This window comes from Diadema antillarum, unplaced genomic scaffold (assembly GCF_040938485.1).
Source record: "Diadema antillarum isolate AM-2024a unplaced genomic scaffold, OU_Dant_1.0 seq00001630_RagTag, whole genome shotgun sequence".
Classification (NCBI taxonomy): domain Eukaryota; kingdom Metazoa; phylum Echinodermata; class Echinoidea; order Diadematoida; family Diadematidae; genus Diadema; species Diadema antillarum.
In genome coordinates this window covers 17,538-37,353 of record NW_027272339.1, presented here as the reverse complement: position 1 = coordinate 37,353, position 19,816 = coordinate 17,538, and the positions used below count along the sequence as shown (strand labels likewise).

The 19,816-nt window shown below is 38.9% G+C and overlaps 1 pseudogene; it reads right to left on the bottom strand.

Annotated features, from left to right (window-relative positions):
• The window catches only part of LOC139711254 (protein unc-80 homolog), a 148,191-nt pseudogene that overhangs the window by 112,824 nt on the left and 15,551 nt on the right, over positions 1 to 19,816 (bottom strand).

Below are 19,816 nucleotides of genomic sequence, written 5' to 3'. Positions count from 1 at the left end.
TATAGAATATGGTTCTCCAGTATATGAGTCATAATACCACGCCATATAAGGCATGTTCTTTTAAATTTCTGTCTTCTCATTTAAGAAAAATATATAAATATTTTTAAATTCTGAAATGATCAAGACAATAAAGACTATGGACATTATAAGGATTACAATGTTTTAATGATCTTTCCTCGTAAGCACTGGATATAGATGTATCCAGATCATAAAACTGCATGGCAATGTGAAGAAGGATAAGATTAGTGGATTGTTTCGGGTTTGTTTTGTTTTTGGGGGAAGGGGGTGGGGCACATTTTCAAGGTGCAAGTGCATAAGGCAGCAACACAAACCTGTCTGTTTTTGGCAGCTTGCTCTTCTCACAGAAGTCCTTCTGCCCCTTGCCCGCCGAGTCGATCAGGCCGCTCAGGGCGACGCGTCGAAAAACGCCTCCATGAGCCTCACGCACATAGTGCAGCAGCTGCCGGACATCGCTGTACAGGTTCTGCAGGTGCAAAAGGGGGCAGGTACTTGCAATGGGGCAGTTTACACTTGAAAACAAACTCCATATACAATACACACACAAACACACACTCACACACAAGTACCTCACCGAGCATGAAAGTACTAAGTCAGCCATAACTCACTGGTAATGGTGATTTGTGTTCACTGATACTGAAGTCATTTGCATGCGATGTACATACAAGTAGTAGGACACACCACATGAAAAGACACAGTTTTACATTCCTCACTACACAGCCACATGCTGTGCAAAAGCACTTGCACAGCACTTTCATTTTTATTTAGAACCTTTTGGGTTACTGCATGGCAAATATCAATGCCATGAATCACACCTACATGTGGTATTCTGGGTCTTCCTCTCTATCCACTAACCTCTTATCTCTCTTCTTATCTCTCTCTCTTTCTGCGTCAGTCTACTGTATACGCCATATATTTCCAGACTTTTTTATTTTCGCAAATTTAGCAAGTCGGGTGCTATTCGCAAATTCAACAACACACATAAAAAAAATATGAACTCTGATCACAAACATGACTGCCACTTGCACACATTGTATATTTTTCCATTCATTATTGTACTCCCGATCACAAAAGCACCGGGCTAGCAATCCGGAGGTCTCAAATTCGATTCCCTATGGAATCCCATTTTCTTTGCTCATGTTTCCACTTGAGAAATTGTCTAAAAGTCTTGATTCATTAAAAAAAAATGTGAAAAAAAACCCAACTTGCTAAATACATGGAGTATACAATATTTGCTATCACAGTCTATAGCCCTCTGTTCCCTCTTCATCTATTTCTTTCTCTACAATATAAAGATCTAATATAATAGCTTTCTCCTCTTTTACATTCTATCTCTCTTTTTCTTTTCATCTAATCAACTATCTCATTAGTCACAATTTGATATACCTTTCCTTCCCTTTCTCCTATCCATCTCTTCTTTGCCTGCAGTCTCTTTCCCTCACTCGTTTTAAAGGACAAGTCCACCTTCATATACGTAAGGATTGAGAGAATGCAGCAATATTAGTAAGCAAATAATCAACGTTGGTGAAGGTGATGGGACAAACTATCACTTCCGAGGCGATCTGGATGTAGCTATCTTTCCGAAGCACAGCTGCGGAAAGATAGCGTACACATTCAGATCGCCGAGGAAGTGATAGTTTGTCTCATTGTCTGAAACTAAAAGTTGATTATTTGCTTTATATTCCACATCTAGGGTCCTAGAAATTCCCATTTTATTCCACATCTGAAACCGTTTTAGCTGTCTTTAGGTATCCTTAGGGCTTAGGCTACCTGTGCGCGTAGATGACAAAACAATGAATTTCCTGCGCGCACCGCGCGGCACCGAAGTGAAAGTGCGTTGCACTGTGTACTATCAAGTGACCTAGGTCATATGATAGTCCACAGTGCAACGCACTTTTATTTCGCGCGTACTCATCTTGCATTAGGACTGTTTGGACTGTGTGGAGATCAGCGAAACAAAAGGGACTATCAACATAGAGTGTAACGAACTTTTCTTCTCAGGTGATGTGATGGGCAAAACTACGCTTCATCACGTGATCAGCTCTGGACCAATCCTATTGCAACATTCTTAGTATGTGGAATATAACAGAACATATCACTGAAAGTTTGAGGATAATTGGACAATCCGTTCAAAAGTTAGGACTTTTTTAAGCATCTGCGTAGTCACTGCCGGATGAGAAGACTACTACAGTGTATGATGTCACATGCGTACAACGATATAAGGAAAATAAAAAGAGAATTTCACAAAAACTTTACTTTTTTAATGAAGTGCACTTTTCTTCAACTTGTTACTGACATATGTTAAGGGTAATATTATTCCCCCCGCCTTCTGAAAGAGAGAAGTCGAGTGTTCTTTTGTTATGCGAGAAAAATGGAAATATGTTGAATTTTCTTTATTCTTTCTTTATATCGTTGTACACATGTGACATCACAAGCTATAGTAGTCTTTTCATCCTGCCGTGACTGAGCAGAAACTTCAAGAATGTATAACTTTTGAAAGGATGGTCCGATTTTCCTCAAACTCTCATTGATGTGTTCTACTAATATTGCTGCATTCACTCAACCCACATGTCTATGACGGTGAACTTGTCCTTTAATTACAGTAACACTTCGATACAACTTTCCTTTCATCCTCCTCTTATCTTGTCCTCTTGTTCTTCTTTCTCTCTCTAGCTATCTTATAACATTCTGCCCCAATTCTTTTTGCCTCTCCTTCAATCCCAATCTCTCTCTCTCTCTCTCTTTCTCTATCACTCTAGACAAAATGCGATATGTTTGCTCTGTCCTCTTCTCTCTATATCTATATATGTCTCTTATCTCTTTCCTTCTTTCAAACTCTATATCTCCTTCTCCATTCTCTTCTCTTGTTCAGTCTGTCCCCTCATCTTTACTATTCATCTACTCTGTCTCCCTCTCTAGCCATCCACCTATCAATCTATCTGCTAACAATTCAATACAGCTGTTCCTCTCACCACACAGATTCCACAGCTGTAGGAATTGGCATGCAATATTTGCTGGGAGGTCCGCCATTACAGCAACATCAATGTGCAGCTGTCACATTTCTGGTGCCCCTCTCCCGCTCCCCCCCCCCCCACTTTTCCCCGCAATTCTTTGCCACAAAGATTGACATGTGTAAGTTACATCGTTGACGTTCCAGCATGCAGGGAGCGGCGGCGGCTGATGCACAGCAGGGCGTTCAGCTTGTATTAATGATGACACACTGTACACATGCATTGAAATTTTCTCTACACACCAACATACACACACACCAACGCAGACACAAACACACACAGAAACACACACACACACACACACACACACACACACACACCCTCATACACATACAGCAAATACATTCACGATGTGAACCCCAAACCTTTTCACAGCATAATAGTGCAGGTGTTCTGTGACTTTTTGATAATTTCTTGTTTAGTCATTAACATGATTACAAATTATGATTGGATGAATGATGCAAAAGGTTAATAACATGAGGTGTAGCAATAAAAGGGTCCACCTGTGTTCAAAACCCCAATGACATTCTCTAAAAGGTTTCTGGTCTGGGCACACATCTCAGCCCACTAAGGTGAAAGTTCAGACAAGCCCAATGGGGATCAAATTTGTTGGGGCAGAAGAGGGGGTGGAGAGTGAAAGTACAGTCCGACCTCTATTATCCGGCCATCTCTAATAAGGACTTCTCTATCATATGGATGTGCTCATGCAGTGAAGACGAAAGAAAAAAGTGATTTCAAACTCAATTAAAATTCCTACAAAATTTCTACAAATTTACCTACAATATTCCCAACAGAAACATGTTATAAATTTTCAATAAAATATCGTGAATTCCATAAAAAACAGACTATACTTTTAAGTAGGCTAGCATAGATTACACCACTGTGACAGTGTGCGCTACCTACAATGTCCACGAACTTTATAGCTACCACTGGGTCAGCAACCACATGTACATGTACAGTATATTAATAAACATTGTTTCTCCCACATCCAGCCAAGTCTCTTATCCGGACGGGCATTGGTCTCAACATGGCCTGACACCGAGAGGTCGGTTTGTGTACTGTACCTCGTTCTCAGGCGTGACGAGCTCTTCCTTGCAGGACGCCAGCCGCGAGATGAGAGCCTTGAAGATGCAACCCACGATGGTCCCCTCCACGCCCCGGATACCGGTCCCCGCCACGCCGCTCCCAAAGTTGGTGGCGAACCCTCCTCTAGTCATCCCCTCTGGATTACTGGAAGAAGAGCCTCCTGCTCCACAAAATACATAACGTTTCAGCTTCAGTTTCAGCATGTTCCATTTTTTCACTTGCAAAAATCAAAGCGTTTTGACCAATACCCCCTGGAAATCAAATTTATATACATCTAGAATACACAAAAAACGGCCTTAATTCACCTGTGATAGCCCATCAAAGTATACACATTTTGATTAATCAGATCATATCTGTATAACAATTTGGTCCTTGTGCTCCGTGCATTTAAGTTCTGATCTGTAAGCACCGGCACAGATGTGTGCACGTTCTGGCTATATGCGTAACTTTTTACGCATTATAATGAGAGTCCATGTCGATCGTTCAAGACATATTTGGGGAAAAAACCGATAGCATGATTGTTCCATTGAAAGAATCGGGTGATCGACTAGTCTATTTCAAGTCACTTTTGTTTTAGTATGCTTTTTAAAATTTGTACATGTAAACCCCAATAAATAAAAGTTGGAATAACAAAAATTTCTAATATTTTGCAGAGGGCATGTCTCTCGTACTGTATATCATCCTACAAATATAGCAAACATAATACTCATGGTATTGGTACACTTTAAATCACTGTATGACAAATCAACAACATCCTATTAAGGATTAGAACCAGCACTGGCTGTCAGGCAAAAGCTCTGTTGTCTAGTGCCCTGCTTCTCAAGCAGGTGGGCCACGATGTCGGCCAAAAAATAGGATAAATCAGATTCATATTTGATCTATATATAGGCCAAATAAATCAATGAAAGCAGCATTATTCCACTGCCTGAGAGTCCTGATCACTTCTACTAGCAGCATGAAGATTCCTTCATTGGTAAAAACTGTAACCCCAGAACATATGTATAAAAAACTAGATATATCGCTACGGCGACTGATATGCCTCCGCCATAATGCATGGTTCTCCTAATAGGTCTATAGTACAATGCTTGACAATGTGTGATGACAGTTTCACACAATTGGCAAAATATTGAAATGACAGGTTTGCCACAAATGTGCTGAATGTTCACTTTCCTAGAACTAGGTTCAATTGGATGAATGATTAAAATGTCAGAGTGCAGGTATTTGGGAAACTGATGATTTTTACTTGACTTTTGACCCTTTTATAAGTTTATGCATTGAGTAATTTTCAAGGTATTGAGAAAACGTATAATTTCAGTGTCAAATGGGAAAATAGCATTATCTAAACCTGGCCTTAGACCTTTGACCTCACAGTTCCAAAGAGAATCACTGTTAGGTAGAACATGCATAAATATGTAAGTTTCATGATGATACCTTGAGTTACTTTTGAGATATGGAGGAAAAAGTGCAATTCAACACTTTCACTTGACCTTTGACCTTTTGACCTTTGACCTTTTGGCAAGAAACTTCCCACAGAATATATATCGCGTAATACAAGCATACATCAAGTTAAAAAAAAAACCTTCAGGCATTGCATAAATATAAGGAAAGTAGTGATATTTTGAGGAGTTGACCTTGACCTTTGACCCCTGACCTTTGAACCATGACCCCCAACTTCCCTAGATAATCACTGCCTATTGGAACAAGCATATATGCTAAGTTCCATGAAGATACCTTGAACCATTTGCGAGATATGGAGAAAAACATGAATTTTCAACCTTTTTTTTCACAAAATAACCTGTGACCTTTGACCTTTGCCCCATGACCCTAAAATCCAAACAAAGTACCATCCCCCCAGGATATACCCTCATACCAAGTTTGATGTAAAACCACCACACGGTTCTTGAGATATCGACAAAAACAAAACGGGACGGACGTACGGACGGACGGACGACCCGAAAACATAATGCCTCCGGCCACTTCGTCGGCCGAGGCATAAAAATGGACTCTTTCACAATCATAATGTAATATTTTACAAGGACAATTAAGGCTGCATTAACTGACACCATGATGTACATGTAAGTTGGTATACATTTTGCAGTCAATCACATTGAATTGCGTGTTTAGGAATCGGTACACACACACATAAGTTATCTACTTCCGCTGTCCGACCACTGACGTACACACAAAGTTGATCAATCAGGACTACCAATGGCAAACACATGATTGTTCCATCAATTGTCATTCAAAAAGACAGTACTTGCGTAAACACAGACAATGCATCATAGCTTGCCATACCATGTGATATTTACACAAGAAATTAAAGCTCCCTCCATTATCGTTAAGCTGCTACAATTGGTAGGCCTATGTCTGAGCTCAAACAAGATGAGAGCAAACATTGCCATTGTGTCCAAATATGAGGTGTAGATTTTGAGACAGCCTGGACTACTTGTAATATTTGATGGGGATTACCAAGGAGGTTTAAGAGAATGGAGTCACAAATCATTTTATTTCGTTTGCTAGATGTTCAATGCCGCCACTCGAAAATATTTGAAGTATGTACCAAACTGGGTCTGCCGCGCAGACAGGAGGACCAACTTTCTCTCCCTATGATGTGCTATGACGCAGAGACTCCAACTCTCCCGTTTTCGACGGGAGATCTCCCGCCGAAAACCCATTTTTGCAAAATCTCCCGTTCTCCCGCTTGAGATTTGATTTCTCCCGCCCTGGCTCTGCGTCTCCCGGTGGAAAGGATTTCTTACTTATTGCTATCGTATGTTGAAACTAGATAAATCGCTACGGCTACTGATATGCCTCCGCCATAATGCATGGTTCTGGTCTATAGTACAATGTCTTGACAATGTGTGATGACAGTTTTACACAATTGGCAAAATATTAAAATGACAGGTTTGACACAAATGTGCTGAATGTTCACTTTCCTAGAACTAGGTTCAATTGGATGAATGATTAAAATGTCAGAGTGCAGGTATTTGGGGAACTGATGATTTTTACTTGACTTTTGACCCTTTTATAAGTTTATGCATTGAGTAATTTTCAAGGTATTGAGAAAAAGTATAATTTCAGTATCAAATAGGAAAATAGCATTATCTAAACCTGGCCTTTCACCTTTGACCTCACAGTTCCAAAGAGAATCACTGTTAGGTTGAACATGCATGAATATGTAAGTTTCATGATGATACCTCGAGTTACTTTCGAGATATGGAGGAAAAAGTGCAATTTAGCACTTTCACTTGACCTTTGACCTTTTGACCTTTGACCTTTTGGCAAGAAACTTCCCCAAAAATATACATTGGGTAATACATGCCATACATCAAGTTTAAAAAAAAAAAAAACCTTCAGGCATATTGCATTTTAAGGAAAGTAGTGATATTTTGAGGAGTTGACCTTGACCTTTGACCCCCCTGACCTTTGACCCATGACCCCCAACTTCCCTAGATAATCACTGCCCATCGGTACAAGCATATATACTAAGTTCCATGAAGATACCTTGAACCATTTGCGAGATATGGAGAAAAACATGAAATTTCAATTTTTTTTCACAAAATAACCTGTGACCTTTGACCTTTGACCCTGTGACCCTAAAATCCACACAAAGTATCATCCCCCAAGGATATACCCTCATACCAAGTTTGATGTAAAACCACCACACGGTTCTTGAGATATTGACAAAAACAAAACGGGACGGACGGACGTACGGACGGACGGACGTACGGACGGACGGACGGACGACCCGAAAACATAATGCCTCCGGCAACTTCGTTGCGGAGGCATAAAAATAAGCTTTAGATAGCACCAGAGAGCATCTAGAACCCTATGAACTTTGTGCTTCGCACACATCAACTTGGAGTCTCCCGTTTGCTAGGGGTTTCGGGCGGGAGAATCTCCAGATCAGAAGGTGCTTGGGGTTGGGGTCTCTGTATGACGTCATTCTTTGCTTCATCTTAAGAAAGATATACTGAATCTGACTGTTATGTGAACCATGTTTCCATCTCAGCACACATGCTATACCCTCTCTATACATGGATAGACACACATGCTTTACATGCTATACATTGGATTGATTCAGACTATACCAGGATTTTTATGTTGGCTCGATTCTTGGAAATGTCTCAAGGGAATGACATTAGATGTATAGTGCATTTGTACAAGTTCTCCTGCTCCAAAAGTTTACTCTTCAGTTGCATTGGAGTGGGGGTGGAGGAGGGAATTTGGAGGATATTCAGAGAGCCAAATCCAAGATATGACATGATTTGAGGTGTGGTGACATACTGACAGCTGGAACTTTGAACATCAGCAAGTCATTTCAAAGTTGATGCATGTTGAATGCACTCCAAATTAATACATCTGAACATCCTTTAAATACAAACACAACAGACCAGTTCGTAGTTCCACTTTGTGCATGAGCAGAAAAAGGTCATTTGTGACAACAGGCACTTTGGTTTGTTAATTCACTGAGATAAGCATCTGTGATGTGATGATTTTTCATATATCCTTATATTGATATAGACAAGATGGTGCTTGCCAGCACATCTACCTGACAGCAAGTCTGCATGGTATTTGGCAATATCAAAAGAAAATGTTGTTTATGCATTCACTACAAAACAAAGAAATGGATGCCTCCTGAAATGTCAATTGGCCATTCGGGTCATTTGGTCTAAACGCAAGTTCGTTCTTTGTTTCAATATGAATTCCATAAATTGTTACATCGGGCAAGCTTATGCATTATATTGCTTTGAGAACGAGTGAAGTGCCTAACCAACTGAGAAAAAAGAAAGGTCATTTGTACCAATGTGTACATGAGCTAATTAAGAACTGGCGTATTCAAAAGACACAAGTGCTTGGGGGAAAATAAGGAAAAAGGAAAGGGCCAAGAAATATTTGGAGGAGGAGAGAAGAGGATGGATGCGAAATCGGGGAAAATGGACTCACGCTCCCCAAGTCTGATGCTCGTTGGCCGCGAGGGGTCCTCGCAGAACCCGAGAAGGGCGTGCAGAAAGTCCAGGATGCCCTCTAGTGGGTGGGCGGAGATGACGTACCGCAGGTAGCGCCGGAACTGGGACGAGTCGATCTTGTACATGCGGTTTAGGCAGTGCTGGCCCAAGTTGCGGAGTCGGTCCCCTGGAGTCAGGGCAACAAGAACCATACATTTGGATTAAAAAAAAGTAGGAAAGTCTAATTGAAACACCATCATAAAATAGAGCCTAAATTCACAAAATTCACTATTCAAATTCATCTTACATATCAGATACTAGAATAAGAGCTGTAAGAGCATACTACCTGTACACTTAGAATATGAGGTGATTGAAAAATACCGGGTGGTCGTGATAAGTGTCTATACGAGGATTTTTTTTTTCATCTTAAAAAAAAAGCAGGTTATATACAATGCAGACAAATACCAATAAAACAGAAATAAATGTCTTCATGTGTATGTATATGAATCATTATATCCTTTATTAATGAAATCCTGTATAGTGATTGGTCTACACAGTATTATAGATCTAAAGATAATATTGCAATGATGTTGATGTTGATGTTGATGTTGATGATGATGTTGATGTTGAAAACCAAATGTTCATACAGAAATATGTGCTATTCCATGACACCATTCATGGTATAGTGAGCTATACCATGAAAGTCATCATAGCCATGGAGGATTTGATAAGCTCAGATGAAGCATGTTTAACACTAAGTAGTGTACATACAAATACCTCATGAGGATTTAAATGTGCACATGTTCTAAATATGATATTGCCATTGGCTGGTTCACTTATTACAATGACCAGAAATTGTAGGTAATCACACCCCTCAGTTGAAAGCTACCTTTTAACATGAAGTCAACACCTCTCTAAAGAAAATATTTTTCTCTCCTACACTCAGCCAGAGGGAAAAAAATCAAGCAAGGTAAAATGTATATATATACATATATATATATATATATATATATATATCAGAAAAAAAACAAAGAGGACTTTGGGGTCTGCAGATCATATAATTGGCATCTTCACGAAGGCTGTTGTAAGCTACGCAATGCTCCAGCTACTCTAGTGTTGTAATTAACCTCATAATGAGTTCATATCTACTCCTGATACACTGTATGCCCTCTGATCTCACAGCACAGGGTGTCATACAAAATTAGATGACCAAAGCCAGTTTGCACCTGTCACTGGCATGACTTAACTCCCGACATGCCAGACAAACTTCTGGGGAATGCGTTGGAGTGCTGCGACAACTGCATAATGTGCACCTTTGATGAGCAAAGGCTTAATACCCGCGCACTAATGTGTGCAGGGATGGAAATGCGTTCACATCTACCACTGATGAGTGTCTGTACAAACATTTAGTACATGTACAAATTGGGTAGCTACCCAGCTGTAAGCATGTACACACTGCTCTAGAGACATAACGGGTAAATGTGGCTCCTTTAAGATGATAGTTTTCAGACCCTTTTGTTACAAGGGAGCCTTTGTACATTTCAGGAGAAGGTACATGTAAATGACTGAGTATGATTCATCATTTTGGTGGCAACAATCTTCAAAATTGTACACTTGTTACCTATGGTTCTATCTTTATATACAAAATAGCATAATCATCAATGTCACCTTCAATTTCAGTCCTTATTGGCCATCTGGAAATTCCTTATGTTTCAAGTCTTACACATAAACACATAAAACAGTATGAACAAAAATAAAATAACATATTACACAATATTTATCATACATACAATTTTGATGTAACAAACAACATACTTGTAAGAATCCAGCATCAGACCAATAATCTGACACTTAATTGAAATATCGATTTGAATATTGTACTTTACAAAATATCATATCAGAATATCATTTCCTTTGACAAGTCAACTTTTGAACTTTCTCAGTACAAATATGGTTCCATGGGATTCTTTGGTTCCTTTGTCTTATTAAGACAGCATCATGGAAGTTTGTTTTAGGGGTTTGTTTCACTTTAATACACTGAACTATAATATGCACACTAATGATGAACACAATAGAAACAAATCCTCTCTCACACACAGACGGACATTATGTCTACGTGCAATAATATCACTTGGCATCCTACAAATGTACATATGTAACTGCAAAAAAAAATATGCTATATGTGTCACATATGATGACTTATGACCGTTTCCGATTCCCTTGTTACTGTATATGCCATACATGTGTATTTCGCAGGAGATTCATTCTCCAAAATTTCTTAAATCAGTATACATGTATCAACTCTGATCCTAGTATGAATGCTACATGCACATGTACATGTACATGTAATGGTAAGCAGTACACAGGACATGAGCAGGTGCATGATATACAGTGTAGTAGGCCAAAATTTCTGTGCACCTACTGTGTAAATGGATGCATGCACTTTCCCCATCTACATTGTATGTCTACAGACACGGGCAAGCATTCTTGTGTTACCTATTTTTCATGGACATGAATTCATTCTCATTTCATGACAGTTACATTTTCAAAATTGGTCCCTACAAATTTGTATGTTCATTGCTGTACACCGCAATAAGAAATTCAACCACTCAAAATCTTCGGGAAGTCACGATTTGCAAAGAAAAATAAGACTTGCTGAATGCATCACGTAGATCAGACTCTATACAGTACCGGTACTTTTACCATTTATCAAGAGCACAGGGCTTTCCTTCACTGCAGCGACATGTGCTTGACAAGCAATGGTCATCATCATCATCATTAAGACTGCTAGCTGTGCATACCATTGTCTTGAGTGGTGTGATCGGTCAAACCAATGAGAGACCACATCTCCGTCCACAGTAGACTCACTCCAGGACATGCCTAAAATCTGCCTCGTTAATGACCCAACAGGGACGCATACATTGCTGACTTCATGAGCCTCGTCTGGACACACAATGAACAACTGCCTCTACCGCAGGAAAAACAGTCCGACACCAGAGAAGTAGTATTATCGGGGGTGGGGGATACAAAGAATTCAGTTTTATTCAATGTCTTCAGAATCCACTTCTAATTGTTATAAAAACTGACAGAAAAAATTCCTTTGTCCCTTACTTCAAATTCAATATGAGATAGATATAGGACTACAATTGTACATTTGGGGGGTTTTTATATCCAAAATGTATTTACATTCATCAATCTATGTTTTTTATACAAAAATCAAATAAAATTGAAATTTATCAAAATGATTGACATACATTAAAGCTCTGCCAAAGTGATGTAGAGCTAGGAAAGGCAATCAAAAAAGGGGCTACTGACACTGAAAAAAAGTCTTTTTATATGTAATTAGAACTATCGTTGCACTTTAGCATGCCTATGTATCATTCCTTATGCCAGTAGACACAATACATCTGTGAAGAATTTGGAAAAGGTCTTAGTTGAAACAAGGAAAAGTAGAAATTACGCGGTGCGTAATATATGTCCCCGCCGGAAGTAGCATTTAGTAACAAAATGTACAATATTGGTAAAAAGATGAAGGTCAAAGGTCAGAGAAGTCAAAGGTCAAAATTCTATGTAGAAGTTTTGAAGCCCTCACCTAGTGCCATCACATAAAGCAAACGGAATCGAAATCGGGTTAGAAATGGCGAAGGAGTAGCATTTTGTAGCCAATGTACAATATAGGTAAAAAAATCAAGGTCAAAGGTCAAAGAAGTCAAAGGTCAAAATTCTGTGTAGAAGTTTTGAAGCCCTCACCTAGTGCCATCACATAAAGCAAACGAAATCGAAATCGGGTTAGAAATGGCGAAGGAGTAGCATTTGGTAGCAAAATGTACAATACAGGTAAAAAATCAAGGTCAAAGGTCAAAGAAGTCAAAGGTCAAAATTCTGTGTAGAAGTTTTGAAGCCCTCACCTAGTGCCATCACTTAAAGCAAACGGAATTGAAATCGGGTTACAAATGGCGAAGGAGTAGCATTTTGTAGCAAAATGTACAATATAGGTCAAAAATCAAGGTCAAAGGACAAAGAAGTCAAAGGTCAAAATTCTGTGTAGAATTTTTGAAGCCCTCACCTAGTGCCATCATATAAAGCAAACGGAATCAAAATCGGGTTAGAAATGGCGAAGGAGTAGCATTTTGAAGCAAAATGTACAATATAGGTCAAAGGTCAAGGTCAAAGGTCACAACTGAAATTCTGTATAGAAGTTTCAAAGCTCCCATGTAGTGCTATCATATAAAGCAAACAGAATCAAAATCGGGTTAGAAATGGCGAAGGAGTAGCATTTTGAACATTTTGATCACACACGGACGCACACACGGACGGACACACGGACGGACACACGGACACACGGACGGACACACACACGTACGGAGCCCGTTTCATAGTCCCCTGCTCGAACTCGTTCGGCGGGGACAATTATGCACATCTGAACTTGGTTATCTCCGTCTGATTTCATTAGAATCCGTTTGGACAACCAGGACGAGATAATCTCTTTAGCATATCACAATGAGGTCTCTTTCGAGCGGTACGTGACTCGGCACCCTAGAGCCGAGTCAAATACAGAATTTTCCATAATGCATAACACGCGGACGCACAAAAAATTACTGAAAAGAGACGATTTCTTGCAAGCAACTCTGGTTTCTTTCGCGTTATGGTGTGGTGATAGGTAACATCAGAGCGCCTCCTGTTAATACCATATTCCGCCCTTGCACTCTTGTGAGCGGAGGCGTGTTGATTTAGAAATGGAAGCTGTGGGCAAACACGAGTTTAGGTATGTTTGCACATATGCGCTTATACCCACCACCCAGGTGATCAGATTTTATGCCTTTCTAACTTAATAGCCATACAAGGAGACCGCTACTTGCGTCAATTTCTTCTTCCTCTTCTCTTTTTTTTTTGGGGGGGGGGGAGGGTTCATTCTTTTTAAACTTGAAATCAATGAGGAATGTGCTGAAATATTATTTGCTTGTCAATCCAAAGAGTTATAATTAGCTATAATTAACTAAAGCAGACAGTTCTTTGCTGTAAAACATGAAAACAACTCATCATAAAAAACACAGATAATGGTAATCATACAGTACATATGTACAAATAGATACCTTTATCATGTACTGTATACGCTATATATTTCGCGGGGGTTTTATTTTCGCGAATTTCGCGAGTCGGGAGCTATTCGCGAAATTAACAACACGCGAAAATATTACCTTCCAAAATGAATTACTTGCCTTGATGATACAAACATTTCAGTACTAGTATACCATGTCATGGCTTACCGAACAGACCATGCTGGCTAAGCTTGTTTACGTACATATAGCACGTCCACGTCTACTTACGAATACTGTAGAGAGCCAATCCATTATCGCAAGGGGACCACTCGTCAGAAATCTAGCACGATGGACTTAACCACTTCAAAAATGTTGACTTCTAACTTACTAGTTCGCAGAGTTTGGTAAAGTATTTTTCATGCAGTGTATAACTAGTATCATTCTTATTTGCTAGTAGGTTGAAAATTCACACTTTCTTTGCCACTTCATATTTTCTCTGGTCCCCCAATCGCGAATTTAACCACTCGCGAAAATGTGTGACAGCGGCAATTCGCGAAAATTGATGTACGCGAAAATTATAGCGTATACAGTACTCTATTTTGATTCAAACTGCAGCCTTACACAAGAATATCCATCAGCAATAAAATCCTGGAATAGACACCAGTCATATAAAACTAATCACTGACACAGTTGCATTCTATGTTGCTTGCCAATTCTAAACGCACGACTGCAGCTAGAAATTTCCAATGTGCTTTTCACCATTTGCTTCACTGGGAGTGTGTACGGATACATTTATCAAATATTAATCTGCATGTTTCTGAAAACATACATGATGACATGCAGTCTACTGTTTAGTGCACAGAGTGTGCGATTTCACTATGGTTACACTGTCAGGGTTTATGGGGGTATAAAAGCTACAGGGATGCCATCTACACACAGAGCTCCTAGTGACATTCTCCCTGGCAGTGACAGGATGTACGGTAAAGTAAGCCATGCACTGGGAGTTCCCTCGAGTGCCCTGACTATCGTTTTATTGACTTGGTGCGGAAGTCCCCCCCTCCCCCCCCCCCCACAGTCCAAGCTGGCCCAAGTTTTTATCTTCTGTTGACACTCATCACAATCAGTCAAACTGTTGTTACAATCAACAAATATCTCAGGTCTTCCCTCCCTCTACCCCTCCCCACCCATCCCCCACTGCCATGAGAGATTCAGACATAAAACAAATAACCCTTCCACCCCACTCTCACCTCCAGCAATACTCACAATGAGCATCCTTTTACAGATTAAAGGTCCTGCTTACCTTTGGGAGCAGTGATTTAAAAATGTTCAAGATATCACATTTGATGCATATGTGTAGATCTGTTGTATCACAAAACATCCTTCCATATAAAATTTTTGCAATAAAACCTAAAATATTTAAGGAGATATCTGTATTTTTCTCAATAAACCATATTAAACTGTAGACGGTTTAGTCTGAAAACATTCCTATTATAACTATTGTACACATTTTGTGTATTTAACAATACTTCACACTGATTATACAGATTCAAATTTTTACAGTGGTTGTTTCTATCCCTAACTCATATTTTAGAACTATTCAAAAGCACTAAAGCTGGGTTTTTGTTTCATCTGCAAATGGTAAATCATGCCTTTAATGTTCCTTGGGATAACCAGTGGCCATGGAGCCTTGGTTAGTGAATGTAATTTGTTATATTGTGAGATTACTCTTCTCTGATGCCATATCAAAATCAAAACCGCGCTCTGTTTTCATTGTCTCTGAGAAGATGAACAGCATTAGGATCATTATAAATATTTGGATTGGTTAGCAAGATAAACTTATCTCTGATGTCCTCAGTGCAGAAGCGATGTAATGTATACACTAGAGATTATGTAAGCAAACATGCACATCATCGGTATGCAAACTTAGTCAATGTGCCAGACTGCTCACTCTATTGATCTACTTCAATATTTGCAAAGGTCAAAAGAATAATACGTTGACTATCGATGTGATTTCATTTTTGAGGTTGATGAAAATGTGTCTGCTGCATTGGCTTAGTTAATCCTAATCTAAAGGAATTCTACTGCAGAAACTTAAGTTAATCTTCCATTTCAGACATTAGGTTTCACATAAAATTCATGAACAGCCCTCTGTGTTTAAAAAGGATTTTCCTCTTTTTTTTTGTCAGAGATGGTTTCAAAATGCACTCAATTACAAGTGCTTGTGAAATTCAGGGCTAAAATTCCGAGGGTGAACTCAAATTTCCACAGACTTGCCAAAGTTCACACTAAGTCTTATATGGCAGGTTTTTTTTCTGTTTGTTTTTCATTTCTTTTTTAGTTAACCCGAGTTGTTAAAAAAAAAAAAATGTATTGTCATTCAGCATCGTTATCACATAAGAACACTTTAATAATATTACATCTATAATACTGGCAAGTTGGCTATTGGGGAAAGAACACCACAAGATGGCAAATACCATTACCAGGTATGTGTTTGCTACAAATATATGTACGCATACTACACAGAGCCATCTATGGCACATTCAACACACAGCCATCTATACAGTGTGCATTTCTGAACGGCAATGACACGCTCTGTATGTGAAGTGCAAAGGAGTTGTACTGTACACGTGCCAGGCCCCCTAATCAGTAGGGGATTTCAATAAATGAGACAAAATAATCAAGCTATTATCTAATATGAATCATCATTAGCCATTTCGCCACCGGCAGACTCAAGGTCGCCACCTTACATTTGGAGCTGATCAACGATGTTCTCCCGGGATAGATGCCAGCCCGAATGCACCGCACTACCAATTAAGGCTCGAGGCATTTAGGGCGTCTGTTCTTTGCCGTCAGTATCAATATTCACACTTTTTTGTGCATTTTCACTGAAAAAAAAACCCAAGTTTTAATGCACATATCACTACATCAACCAGATTTAGCAGTTACACCATAATGTTCCCTTGTCTTATCTATTTGAACAAAAACAACAACAACAAACAAACCCAAATCAAGCTGCTATCCAACGCATCTGAAAGGAGCTTACAAATCTGTAAATATCTGTAAAATGTATAGTTCTTAGAATTTGGAAAAGTGGCTCAATTAGCAATCAGGGCTCATTGTCTTTGACTCTTTGTCTGCTCTTGGGCAAGTACAATTGTACATTTGTTAAACAAGCCCAAGTTGCCACTTTGTATCAGTGAGCTGTGATATTTCACTGGTATATACATCAATAACATCTGGAGCTGACAGAGTAAAACAAACACACACACACACACACACACACACACAGACAAACACACACCAAAAAAATAACTATTTATAATGCAGAGCTACCAAGTCTCACGCATTCTGCGTGAGACTCAAGCATTTAGGGTCTGTCTCACGATCTCACGCATGGCACCCATTTTTCTCACGCATTGGGCAAGTAGTCTGCAACTTGGGCCTATAATAAGGAGCATAGCTCAAAAGATTAAAGTGATAGTTGCAATTGAAGGTATATTTCCCTTACGTCTTTCAAAATAAGTAAAAAATGGTTACTTTAGTATGCACCTGATCGCACTGAAAACTGAAAAAGCTCCCTACCGTGGGAGGCCACAGGGGGAAAAACCCCTCCTACACCCTCGCCTGCACGCACATTCGCGCGCCGAGATGTCGAACGATGCCGAGTCATGAAAATCTCACTCATAAAGATTTTTTGAACTTGGCATCCCTGATAATGAATGCAATCTTCTACCTGATCCAAACTTGACGTACACATGACCTGTGAATTTCACACGTTCCAAAGATTTATTGATATTTGTAAACAATTTGATTTAATTGCAGACATTTGTGAAGGGCACAAAAACTGCCAAGAACAAAATGATATTGACAATGTTCTCTACAATGTGTCAAATGATATTATGCAGAGTAATGGCCGAAGTTACATGTATAATAAACTACAAATTGTGGCTGTACTTTGAGAAAAGTAATGATGTTCACTATTATGAAAGATTACTTATTGTAGATAGTATTGCTTCACTAAAATTGGAAGTAAATTCATGAATAACAGAGCAATTTGTGAATACTGTAATTGCTCCTATCCTATCCAATCCAATCCTATCATAGTAGGAAGATGAGAGAGAGTCTGAATCCACTTTCCTGATCATCAGACAGTTTTTGATTCTTAGACTACAGGTACTGAGGTACATATTTTCATAGGAATACACACACACTCACACACACAAGGAAATGATTAACCCATCCACATCGAAGCATGCTGAGATGTCACTCGCACACATGCACATACATGTACAAATCCACAGACAAACACACATACACAAACATGCATAAAAATCATACATTTTCATGTTGGACCAACATACAAAGACACACTGCATATAAGAATTATCATACATGTTACACCAATAGACACTATAAACATGTACTGCATTTGCATTTGCACTCCCAGTCACTTTCTATTCTATTCATGTTTTCTCTACTATTGTTACCTGATACAGTGTGTCTGGATATGGAATAAATCTTGTTCAATGTCATGCACATTAGAAGTAATTACATGTATACAGTGTACTACTTTCTGCACTGCATGCATCGAAAGGCATGTACATTGTACTGTATGCTAATGGATATCTTTCTCCACTTAACAATTGATCCAAAAAATAGCACAGACGCCTTGGTGCAACAAATCCATGTCACAAAAGTAAACACATCTCCATTACTGAGTAAAAATACTTTGCTTTGCTCTCATTTACTTCTGTCTTTTCTATTAAATTGCATAAATGTCATGGTGAATGTGATGCATCTTATTAAAAGAGAATAGACACTGCACTTCAGAGTCTCTTTTCTTAGTTCACACTTTTCCTGAGTGTGTGTTTTCTTTCCAATATTTAGATAGGTTAGGAGAGTCCATTTGATTTGAGTTATACATCATTTTAAAGCTTAAAGTCTGCTCTTGTAGATTATTCTCTTAACTAAAATTTCATGTCTGGCGACTTTCTGTGCGTTTTGTGATGCAGGGTCGCATATATACTTTTGAAGCATTTTTCACATTTGAGCATCTTCAAAAACGGCCCCACAACTGTCATCATTTCTGGTCTTGGTTTGATAAATGTGACCTCACATGAAATTCACCAATACAGCAAGGTATTTATAAAGTCAGAGTACAAATATACTGCATATATCTATGCGTAAATCTAATCACGAATAATCAAGTGCAGTATTCAGTCTCTCTCTCAACCACTGGCTTGCAGTGGACTATTATCACAGGTATTGAAAAGAAGTACATCAGTTAAAGATGTAGAGCTCTGTGTAAAAGCTGATTTCAAACTTTATGTAGCGTTCTCACATATCCAGAGAAAATAGAATTCTTTTCATCCCAAAACAAAATGTAAACTACAAATAAAGCAATTCTCTGAAAGACAAAATAAAAAAAAAGTCTGTTCCAAAAAATGAATCATTTTAGAAATCAAGTTTTCATTTTAAAAAAGAAATGCTTTCTAAAAAGACTTGTGTCAAACTTCAAATACCAGAGAGTATAATCCAGTTCAAAATGTAAATACGTTGCAGTAAATGTTACACTTGAATATAGATGGTCATCTAAATACTATCTAAACTGCAGTATAGATGAAAATGAAATATAGCAATAACAGATTCACTTGTGTAATGCAGCTGTGCAGTTAATAATGCACCTGCCCATATTCCGGTGGACATCTTTTGT